Source organism: Tenrec ecaudatus, chromosome 1 (assembly GCF_050624435.1).
Source record: "Tenrec ecaudatus isolate mTenEca1 chromosome 1, mTenEca1.hap1, whole genome shotgun sequence".
Taxonomy (NCBI): Eukaryota; Metazoa; Chordata; class Mammalia; order Afrosoricida; family Tenrecidae; genus Tenrec; species Tenrec ecaudatus.
In genome coordinates this window covers 20577142-20589239 of record NC_134530.1, presented here as the reverse complement: position 1 = coordinate 20589239, position 12098 = coordinate 20577142, and the positions used below count along the sequence as shown (strand labels likewise).

At 40.2% G+C, this 12098-nt stretch overlaps 1 pseudogene; it reads right to left on the bottom strand.

Moving 5' to 3' along the window:
• Positions 1-293: 293 nt before the first annotated feature.
• On the bottom strand, positions 294-1118 carry LOC142452965 (olfactory receptor 7A10-like; annotated as a pseudogene).
• Between the last annotated feature and the right edge of the window lie 10980 nt (positions 1119-12098).

Here is a 12098-nt window from a genome sequence, read left to right as displayed (position 1 = left end):
ACCACAGAAACTACATAGCTGGTCTGTATCACGCATCACCTGGACTACCTGTTGAAGGAAAGATTTCGTTAAAGTAAATACATTTTTAACAAAATACACAGGAAGTACTTTCATATTCCATATTATGTCTTACATTTTTCATATTCTGTCTTAAAAATTAAGGACATTAAATTAAGTACATAAGCACATTTAGGACCGAGAAAAGCATAATCCAGATTTTATTACTTTGGATTTTGTTGTTCATCAGTAGTACTCTAAACTTAACGATGTGTTTCTGTGATGTAGGATGTTTCTCAGCGGAAAAGTTTCCTTAGGGCTTGCTTTATGTCTTTATTTCTAAGACTATAAATAAAAGGATTCAGCATGGGTGTGGCTACCGTGTACATCACTGAGGCTATTGCAGTGGCACTGGAGTTTTCCATAGCAGCAGAACTAAGATAAACCCCAACACCTGTACCATAGAACAAGGAAACCACAGAGAGGTGAGACCCACAGGTGGAAAAGGCTTTATATTTGCCCCCAGCTGATGACATTTTCAAAATGGAGGACACAATCTTCATGCAAGAGAAAAGGATTCCAGTGAACGGAATAACAACCAGAAGGGCAGGTGCTAAATACATGACTAAGTCATTGAGGAATGTGTCAGAACAAGCAAGTTGGATGACCTGATTAAGTTCACAGAAAAAATGGGATATTTCCAATTCTGTACAGAAAGACAGTCGCAAAATCATTTAAGCATGTACTAAAGAGTCCAGAAGAGTCAATACTCAGGAGGCCAGAAGCAGGAGGCCACAGGATCTTGGGTTCATGATGACTGTGTAGTGCATTGGGTGACAGATGGCCACAAACCTGTCATAGGCCATCACTGTCAATAGGAAGTTGTCTAAGCCCACAAAAAGCGTGAAAAAAACAAACATCTGTGTGATGCAGTCTTCATATGTAATTCCTTTGGTCTGCATCTGGATGTTCATCAGCATCTTTGGGACAGAGGTGGACGTGAAACAGATGTCAGCAAAGGAGAGGTTGGAGAGGAAGAAGTACATGAGTGTGTGGAGGTGGGTGTCTGTGGCGATGGCCAAGATGATGAGCAGGTTCCCAGTGAAGGTGACCAGGTACATGGAGAGGAACAGTGCAAAGAGGAGGGGCTGCAGCTCTGCCTCTTCAGAAAGCCCCAGAAGGATGAATTCTGGAACCTGAGTTTGGTTTCCTGGTTCCATGGAGCTGATGAAACTATTTGGAAAGAGAAAAGAGCATTGAAAACTCTGCCATAAGATATTAACAATAGTTTGAGGAGTATATTTATATTCTATACAGTTTTTAATATTTTTATAGTTAATTAATGAATACCCATTCATATCTATATATGTCATGTTCTTCAAGCCCAAGTGCTCAATATTGTCTTTGATGTTATAAAGCTTTGGTGTTGGCGTCATGGTTTCTAATATTATCTTTTCCCTAAAGAATTATATTTCTCTAAAATTCATTAAGACTTTGTTCATTCAACAAATGTGTTTGACCAATTATTTTATGACAAGTGTTCTTGAATGTTCTGGGAACCTCAGGGAAAAAATTAAAACTCTTACCCTTATTTGATATGGACAACATAAGGTACAACTATTGGTCTCTTCCCTTCCGGAAGTAGGAAGAGTGATGGTAGGTGAAAGACACATCGAAATCATTGATCCAATGGACCCATGGAACATGCAAACAGCAGTCATTCCTGGAACAGAACTCTTCTCCATGTGCCAACAATCAACTCTGTAAGGTCAAGAGGGCGGCATTTGCCCAGGGACAAAATTCAGAGGGTTATGGAGGAAGGAGAAATGGAAACAGGAAACACAAAGAGGCAGCGGGATAAGCAATGGCACATCGGGGAATTGCATTACATGAGTTAAATCAGAATGTGTGTGATTTGTGGAATGATGGTTGCGTCGGTAAATCATTTAATTCACAGTAGCTAGTAAACAAGTTATAGGGTAAAAATAAACGCATCTTTGTGTCTCACTTCTGACAAAAGAGGCCTTGTGCAGGAAATCTGAAGGCTGTTAGAGTGTTAGGCAGGCGAAGGACCTTTAGGCAGCGATCGGGGCTGTGCTCCCCCTGACACAGGAGCATTCCTGACCCCCTCTGACAGCAAGGTGGATGGTGTAAGTGATGTGCAAAGAGAAATCTGGGTTGAAGTTGTAGTTATAAGTGACAGGAATATGAGATCAGATTGTTGTGAGGTTGAAGACTCCCTGGTAAAGATAAACTGTTGAAACAGTAAAGTTAGTAAAAATTTAAAAATTAGTCATATGCAAATACCTTGAATACGACAAGCTGTGAATTTCACCTAGTCCACTACCTGCCTGACACCAGAAAAAATCAGTTTTAACGCCCATCTTCTTGATCGCTTAAACCAAAGTCTTATGCCAATTTTAAATAATAGTTTGAAAAATAGGTAATTTAAAATGTCATGCTGCGTTGTATTATTTGCTGGAGTTTTTGATGCATTATAATCCAAATACTCACATATTCATCTCCAACTTCTACTGTGCCTTTCCCACTCTTCATCTCTCCACGGTTTTCACAGGAGCAGGGGTCTGCTCTGCACATGGACCAGAGCAATGTCTCCAAAGGCAAGTCTGACTGCAGACAGACTTTGCTGCTAATTCTGCCTTGACTCTCCGCTAATTGCAGAGTTGTCCTTCCTTAGGCAAAACATACAGCTGTGTGTTACATGGCTGCTGCCTACCTGTCCACACTCATGCTTCCCTTCCATTCCTTGCTTTCCTTGTTCATCAGTTATTATTATGTGCAATTTCCAAAGCACACGGCATGGTTTTAATAATACCAACTTTACTCCCCTCCTGTGTCCACCTTCAAAAGTCAGGGTGACCTTCATGTGTTCTGTGAAACCTTCACAAAAGTCCCCAGAGATGGTAGCAACATTGTGATCCATTTCAGTAGGATTGCAGAGCCAGGATAAGCACGCATTTACCATCTGTTACCTTATGGAGAATGTCAGATACTAGCAAGAAGGGAAATTCCCCACTCATTTCTTTCTTTCCATAGTACAATTTAGAGTAAATAAAAGTTTTGAGGGTTACCATGTCAACAAATAGTTGAAAGAGATTTACAGGCACGTTAATGCAGTGAAGCAAGGAAGGCTGTTGGAGAAGGAGGTTGCAGGAATGAGAGCCAGGACCGGGGAAGACAGTTCAGAGAAAGAAGACATTGTCATGTAGCCAGAATCAGTCTCTAGAACCAGAGACTCTAACTCATCAGGACTTTGTCCATTAAACTTGCTTTTATTTGTTATACCTGTTGATCCCCCTACAGACACTACCAATAAGAGAGCGCCATCACGCATCACCAATCTCCGATCATCTGCGATGATGTTGTACCTCATCCAGAGAAGACTTCACCAGTGCAGTTTCTCCATGAGTTAATGCTAAACTTAGAGGTTGTGACCCAGAAAGAACATGGAGATGGATCCACTCGTGAGGCTTCTAGAAGTTACAGCTGTCTTTTCTCATCACCTTAGATGAATCAAGTACATCTGAGTCAGTCTAGAGGAAGTATTTACAGTCCTGTGGCTCTAGTGGATGAAATCCCTTGTGCCTCATTAATGAAGTATTTTTTATGTTACATTCCCTGAGAATTTTATTTCTCTGGAGCTAGGAGAACAAAATTCCAACTTTTGCCAGTTTGTCGTTTGGGAGAAAATGTGGAGCTCATTTTACAGCTTTATCCCATTTGACTGCTTCTTCCTAGAAGGTGGTCATCTCTATTGTGCTGTGTCTCCAGCATGCAGGGTAATGTCTAATGATCACTCTGAGATGCATTTCCTTCTCCAAAGTCCTAAAGAACACAGCTGGACATCATTTACCAAGATGCCAGGATTTTATGAAGCACTTCTGATCACATCGAGCCCCACCACATCACTACTGTATTTTTACCATGTCTTTTATTTCACTTCATTGACAATAGACCCTCAGTAAATGGAATGTCATCCCTGTAGCGAGGGCGTTGGAAGATAAGATGATAGAATATTCTCAGTGAGTGTCTACACATCTGCAGGTCATAACAGATAAAAAGCCTAAATGGCACAATGTCCATAAGATAGTTCATATATAGTATTGAAATTTTATTTCATATCATCAAATTATATAATGATAACATTAACATATCATATAATGATAACATTATAGCATAATAAAATTTCACATACCATATAAATATATTCATAGGTTTATATTATTATTTTTAGAGGGACTTGATAATTGAAATCAATGACACCTGTGACATGCTAAGTGTTATTTGAAAGGGAATCTGTCCATCTGGTAGCTTTCTGCTCTGTGAATGGAAGGAGATATTACAGAAGGATCCACTCTAGTTGAAGAGGGGAGAAGAGAAGAGGGAAATCTTTCTGAGGAGGAGTAACTTCAGGCAATAGATGGAGGACGGGGAGTGGAAGAAGTGTCCCAGGGCAAAGGCTCCTCTGGCCTGATTGGTATCTGCTTCAGTGGACTTTGTGTACATTTTACAGCTGAATTCCACCACTCACCTTTCTGACTTGGCCTATCGGCGTCAATTAAAACCATACCTTGTCCCGTCCATGGGACATCAACAACGTGGATACCTGAAAGAGGGACTGGGAATGAAGATGGGCAAGGGGGCGAGAAATGGAGGCAAGACAGGAATCTGATCAAGCCTCATTTATTGAGTTGAGAGCAGAGATTTAAATAGCCAGCGAAGGGCGGGCACCATTATGTCACATGTAAAATAAGGTACAACTGAGGTAGCCAATAGTCGTGCATCTCCAAATAAGGACGAAATGGCGGGCAACTGATCAAGCAGGTAAGTAAGTTAATGAAGCATACCTATAGCCTGGGGGAGATGCCACCTGTCATGTATTGACCAATGAACATAGCAGCGGCTAGTGAAAGAGCACCAATCCTAGCAAGGGTCAAGACAGTCACCCTCAGGCGTGAATTGAGACAAAGGCAGTAAAATCACAGGGCAGTTTGTATGGCAGGAAACAGAGTAAATTCATAAAGGTCGTGCATGGCTTAAATCCAGGGTAGGGGACACGCAGTTTCCTACAATACCTACCTGATGAGTCCATGGGATGATAAACATATGTGGATGGGCCCCACCACAGAGTCTGAATGAAAAGTCCAATAGTAAAGGATACTCGGGATTTCTACATGAATACTCAGTGCATTACATTCTGTGTCGCTTCCTATTCTGAAATTCCTTTTTTGGTCTTGCATGATTTTGTACATTAGTAATTACTAGTGTGCTTCAAAAATATGTGGAATACTTGAATTAATACTTAATGGAACTCTGCCACAACTTTTCGAACCCTCACATATAGCCCTCATGTATTGCTGATGTTGGGGAAGGGTGCAAGTATTGTGAAGAACAGATTGTTGCTTCCTCCAAATGCTAACCCTAGGTTCAGCAAATGACCAGCAATTCGACTGCAAGGTACAAAAAGAATTAAAAATAGGTATTTAAGCAAATAATGGTATATGAATTCTGACAGAAGCAGTATTCACAAATACTGGTAGAAAAAATCCAAATGTCAACAGATGAGCACAATGTGGCATTTATATACACTAGATGATTGTTAGTCACTGAGAAGCCATGAAGCAGGATTACATGATTCAGAATGGGTGATTCTTGCAAACTTACTCCTAGTGGGAAGAAAGCGCATCCAGCTCACTGACGTGCAGTCAGTTCTGACTCAGAGTGACCTGTGGGGTAGAGCAGAACTCCACAGAGGTTCCCCAGGCTGGGATCTCTATAGAACAAACTGCCAGATCTTTCTCCCATAGAGCAACTGGTGACTTGAGACCTCAAACCACTGAAATTTAGGTTAGTAACTGTGTTCATTTGGTTTGGTGTCACTATGGTTGGGGCAGGATTCTTAGTAGTTAGCAATTGGTGTTTCCCCCTGATGTGAACTAACATAAACAGCTCCATGATGGATTTACTGTGAGCGGTAAAGCGAATGTAAGAGCATTAGGGAGGAAACAGCCTAATCACCCAGGGCATAGCTGTGCTGCAATTGAAAGAAAGTTTCCTCAGGGATGGTGCCTAGTCTTATGTAAGCAGACTTTGTAGGCAGACTTGCCACCTCCTCCTTGGTGGATCTCGATCTGACATCTGTCTCTGAGCCAACAGCCTGCTATCTTGCCTCAGAATCTGGAAGCTATCAATGACCTGCCATATGACTGCCAACACTGAGGTTTTTTCACTCTGCGGCCAGAAGCCTGACCTGTTGAACTTGACATTTTCTGCCTCTACCTGCACCAGTCTGTGGTCTTCCTGCTTCCTGGGTGGTCTTCTTGCTTCCTGGTTGGCCAACCACAGCAGTTACTGGGTTATTTTAAGACTCCAGTTAAACATCTGACCCACAGATTTGACTCAGATTGTGCTTACTCACTTCTCCATCCATCTATATGGCTATGGAGATACAGAGATAGAGATAGGAAAAATAATATGTATCAAGGGGATTTCTCACACTTGAAAATGTGTGTTACAGATACATAGATAGATGGATAAATAGGCAGTTATAGATATCAAGATATGACCGGTCTTGTCCCCACTGAGAATGCATTCAAGCACCCACATGAGTGTTAAACCTCAGTGTTACCAGTGTTCTATTGGCCTGTGTGGGGTGTGGGAGGGGACACCAAAGGCCATATATCATGTACTTCCATTTATATTAAATATCCAATTAGACAATAATTATGAATCATTCTAAATTGCATGTTTATCCATTTCATACTGGGAGCATTGACAGAATCCTTCAATTTCTTCACCACTAGCTCTCCTGGTTGGTGTATATTTTTGAACATTAGTTGTATTGTTTGATTTCCTTGAAGAGGGATAAATATAATCCTATCACAGATAGCATTGCACTTCAAGATAGATCTTGAAATGTCCTTTCAGAGGGGCAAACGATCACAATGATCAATAATACCACCACCACCCCAGGCGGTCCGACAACAGGAATGTTGGTAAAGGGAGACAGCAGACAGCGTGAGTTATGAAAATAATAACAAATTATTATTATCAAGGTGTCAGGAGGGTGGAAGGACTGGGGAGGGAGGGAAAAGAGGAGCTGACACCAAGGACTCAAGTAGAAACAAAATGTTTGGAAAAGGATAATGGTGACATATGTATAATGTGTTTGATACATTGATACATGAATTGTTATAAGCGCTGTAAGAGCCACAATAAAATAATGTCGATTAAAAAGGAAGAGAGATCCTTTCTGACAATGAATTCACACCTTTCCTCATGAAGGTGTCATTCTTGGCGTAGTGAACCGTATGATTTTTTTATTGTAAACGGCCCATTTCAGCTCCTTACGTCTACGATCTCTATCATTTTATGTTCCGTTACTTATTTTATGACTTCCTAATTCCCTAGATTCTTGCTTCATACATTCCAAGTTCTGAGTCTTAGGTTATTTTTTCAGGCATTTAGTTTCTCATTTTGAGTCATGCCCAATCAGCCAATGAAGCACTGGAAGGCTTTGCTCTGCAGCGTTGACACCGTCCCTGGCAATGGAGACGACTCTACGTGGAGAAGGCAGCTCTTCCTCTGTCACGTTCTGAGTGCCCTCTGACCTGAGGGGCTCATCTTCTGACACTCTGTCTGACAAAGTTCTCCTTCTGTTTATTAGGACTTCAGTGTCTGACAGTATCTTGATGCTGTGCGTAAGGGGTTTAGTGGTCAGTTTCTCTGAAGTGGACAGCTGCTACCTTCCTTGTGTTCTATTCCCAGTTTGGAAGCTCCCCTGAGAGAAACCCGTTCAGCTTGGCTTTTGAAATTTCAGTGACTTGTCTTCCAACAACACACAAGTCACCACAATATGGTATACAAGTGGTAGAGGTTCATTTGAGAAACACGATTAGCCTTCAAATGGTAACAATATAAATCACCCCTCTAGGGTATATGATACGTATATTGATAAATTAATATTTCGCTAAGGTAGCAGAATTTCAAATACTCTAGAAAAAAAAAGTATACATGCACTGGACAGCTTTTGGACCAAAATACATAGGTGGATATATTGTTGACCTGTACAGATCCAATATTCAAGTGATTGGACAATACTTTTGCAAAACTTAGGGTTGGACATAAGTCAATCAATAATGTACATTCAACAAAGAAGAACCACGCCTGCTAGCTGATTCAGAGATGTCATTAAAGTAGAGAGTCTGAAATACTCCATGGCCTTGCTGACCTGCTATCCATCTGCTCTTCTCACAGTAGTGCCTTAATCCAAGAGGGTCGTTCAGTTTCTGAAATGCACTGCAGGTGAGTTTAAGACACAGTCCAGTTTACTGAGTGGGAGTTTCTAATGAGAACCTGTTGTGATCTGTGAAGGATGCTGTTCTTGTGAACCTTAAAAGGACAGAGTTTATACTCCTGGGTTACCAAAAGCTGGATACAAACTTGTTCAAAAATGGCCAATTAGAAAAATAATACTTGGCATATTCTTATTTTGGGTGGTGGTGATGGGGAAAGATTTCTATGAGAAATGTTAATCACTTTTATCAATGGCAGATTTCCCCTCTAGGTCGCTCACTGACAGATGTGTGATTCCCTTCACCAACACAGACCTACCTGACCTTCTCTACTTAAATCCCCACTGAGGTTTTCTGAGCAGCCTGGTAGGAGTGTCTGTTGATTTGGGGTGATCGCAGAACCATGTCATATGACAGGCGATGACTTGTCTCCTTCTCTCTTCAACATAAGTAACTGACCGCATCTAAGGAAGACCTCTGTCAAAGTGGTTACAAAGATGGACAAATGATTGCATGATACATAGACTGTGAGCATTAGTCAGACTCCGAGTGGATTCAAAGATCACCTGACCTGAGAACAGAAGTCTCCCTTCATCTTCATTGCTGGCCCATACAATAGTTCTTTTTTTAGTGATTGACTAACTACTCAGTTTCATGGTTTTCCAGTTCATCCATCATCAGGACTTTCATGGATTCATCACTGTTTTTTGGATACACAGTATTCCATTGTTTTTATGTACCAGTTTCTTTATCAATTCTTCCAATGATGGACATTTGAGCTATTACCAGTTTATTATGAATTCTCAGTGATAAACATAGGAAAGCATATATCTGTTTGTGTTGTTACTTCTTTCAGGTATCTACTCAGCAGAGTATTGCTGGGTTGTCTGGTGTTTTTATTTTCAGTTGTGTTGAATATTGCCATATCAATTTTCATAATGTTTGTTCACGTTTACAAGCCTACCACCCAATTAAAAATAAACTAATCTAGAGCATGTCATTCAGATTTTCTGCTCTGAGATAGAAGAAACTGTGCTTACAAGGCAGCAGAAATAAGTCCATTAATTTGTCATATGACTGTGGCCCATGGCACATCTCCATGAGTGCTTTTCCTCTTGAAATAACAATTAAAATTTTTTTTAGTTTTTATGTGGTCTTCCAGAAAGAACAAAATGAGAGGTTATGGCCAATGAGTCCCAAATAAAGTAAAATATCATTGTTCATATACACACAATCATTTTTTAAATCATTTTTATATACAACATTTTTCAAATGTACATTTTATGCCTTCCTGGAATTGTTTAACTCCTACATTCAGAGAAGTGTCATAATTTAAAAATTATTTTATTGGAGGCTATTACACCTCTTATCACAATCCATATATCCATGTGTCAAGCACATATTTACATATGTTGCCTTCATTGTTTTTACAAGTTTCTTACTACTTGAGCCCTTGATATCAGCTCATTTCCCCTTCCTTACCTTATCCTCCCTCGTGAACCCTTGATAATTTATAAATTATTATTTTTTTATGTCTTACACCATGACCAACTTTTTTTGTTGTTTGTCCCCCTGGTCAGAGGTTATATGCTGATCATTGGGATAGGTTCCCCCTTTCTTCTCCCACTTTCCCCTTAGCCTTCTGGTATTGCTACTCTAATTATTGGTCCTGAGGGTTTATCTGTATTAGATTCCCTGTGCTGTGAGCTCTTATCTCTATCAGTGTACATACTCTGGTCTAGCCAAATTTGCTAGGTAGAATTGGGGTCATGATTGTGGTGGGAAGAAGCATTAAAGAAATAGAGGAAAGTGGTATGTTTCATCAGCGCTATACTGCACCCTAACTGACTCATCTCAAACTTATGACCCTTCTGTAAAAGGGTGTCCAATTGTCTACAGATGAGCTATGGGTTTCCACTCCACCCTCTCCCTCATTCACATGGATATAATGTTTTTGTTCTGGCTCCTTGATGCCCAATACTTGATCCCACTGACAACTCATGATCACCAGGCAGTTGTGCTTCATCCATGTGGGTTTTGTTGCTGCTCAGCCAGTTGGCTGCTTGTTTATCTTTAAACTTTTAAGAGCACAGTTGTTGTAGCTTTTGCTAGCCAGACACCATCAGCTTTCTTCATCATATTTGCCTATGCACCCATTTTGTCTTCAGTGATTGTGTCAGGAAATTGAGTGTGGTAGTTACATAATTTGTTTTCAATTTGAGACTTAAGAGTAAAGGGGTGGAGTTTAGCCTGTCAATCAGATCACAGCATTATGACCTCATTTGGAAGTGCTAAGGAGAAAAATAGCTTGCTGGAGATGGGACCCATGCTCACTCCCAGTGAGACATTACTGACCACGAGTCACATGGAGATATGCTGATGGCAGTCAGAACCCTGGAATTCTGATATGAAAACATTTTGAGTTCATCATGAAGCTCAAAAGCACATTTTAAGACTTTTTCTCTTGACAACGATCTCATTTCAGTGTGAAATAGCCAAGCATTAATCGGCACATCCAACTCATGCACAGTTGCGACAACAGTTGGCTGTTTAAGGTGTTTGCCTTTTCAAAATTCAAGGAGCTTATCACACTTTTCATTACTTCTTGTAACTCTGGTAGCAGCATCTTCATTGCTAATATTTGCAATGAGCCATACAATGAGTTCCAGTGACTTTTGGTGACTCATTCAGTAGCAAACGTTGAAATCCAGATCAACTTCCTAGTATAGCTGGAGCACCATCTGTGCAAACACCACAAACCTTTTCCCAAGAGATCTTATGCTCTTTCAAGAATGAACCAACTGTGTCAAATACATCATGTGTGGTAGTTGTCGTTACAAAGGTGTGAAAAAAAGAAACTCATCTATATCAGCACCATCATTAATATACTTCATGTAAACCAGTAACTGGGAACATTGTGCAATATCAAAAAGCTGGGTACTAATTATTGGAAGTGGAGCAGATTTAATTTCCTGGATTACTTGATCAAAAATATCAGCACACATGTCATCTATTCTTCTGCAGACAGTGCACTCAATTTTGTAACAAATTTGTCTCCAATCATAACTTGAACAATGTCTTGGGCCGCTGGCAACAGCAAATCCTCACCAATGCTGGGAGGTTTCATATCCCTAGCAATTCTGAGTGCCATCAAATATGAAGTTTCAACGGCTGCTACGTTTGGTTTGTGGTACTTGCCACCAGTGTCAAGTCTGGCTTTCTTGAATCCATCACCGTTGCTTCTAAATAGTTGGTTTCCTGGCCAGCAAAGCTCACATGCTTGCTATCAAAATGGCATTTTAGTTTCTTTGACTTTGTAGAATCAGCTGATAGAACTTCACACAAATTACACATTGTGCTTTCTCAATTCCTGCTGTAATTATTGAGGTAACACCATACCGTAACAAATCCTCACTTTATTTTCTTTTCTTAACATACTTCTCTACATGATCCCTTGTCAGGGGATGGTTTGCTAATGAAAATAATATATAACAATAGCTTTCGTAATACAAAACATGATGCGTGGCACAGTTAATCAATGCAGTTCATTAAAGTTTCCTACGATTTACCGTTCTTTGTGTAGTTTTTTTTTAATCATACCTGTACTATCACAAGGGGGCAGTATCCACATCAACCACAGCTGAATGTAAAAACTCCAATCAGCATCAGGATTAAGTTCAAATCATATATATATACACACGTACATATCAGTAGTTGATGATTTTACAGTACATGATTTTATTTTACCCAGTATTTATTATTCATGACATGTTGTTTTACCTCTAA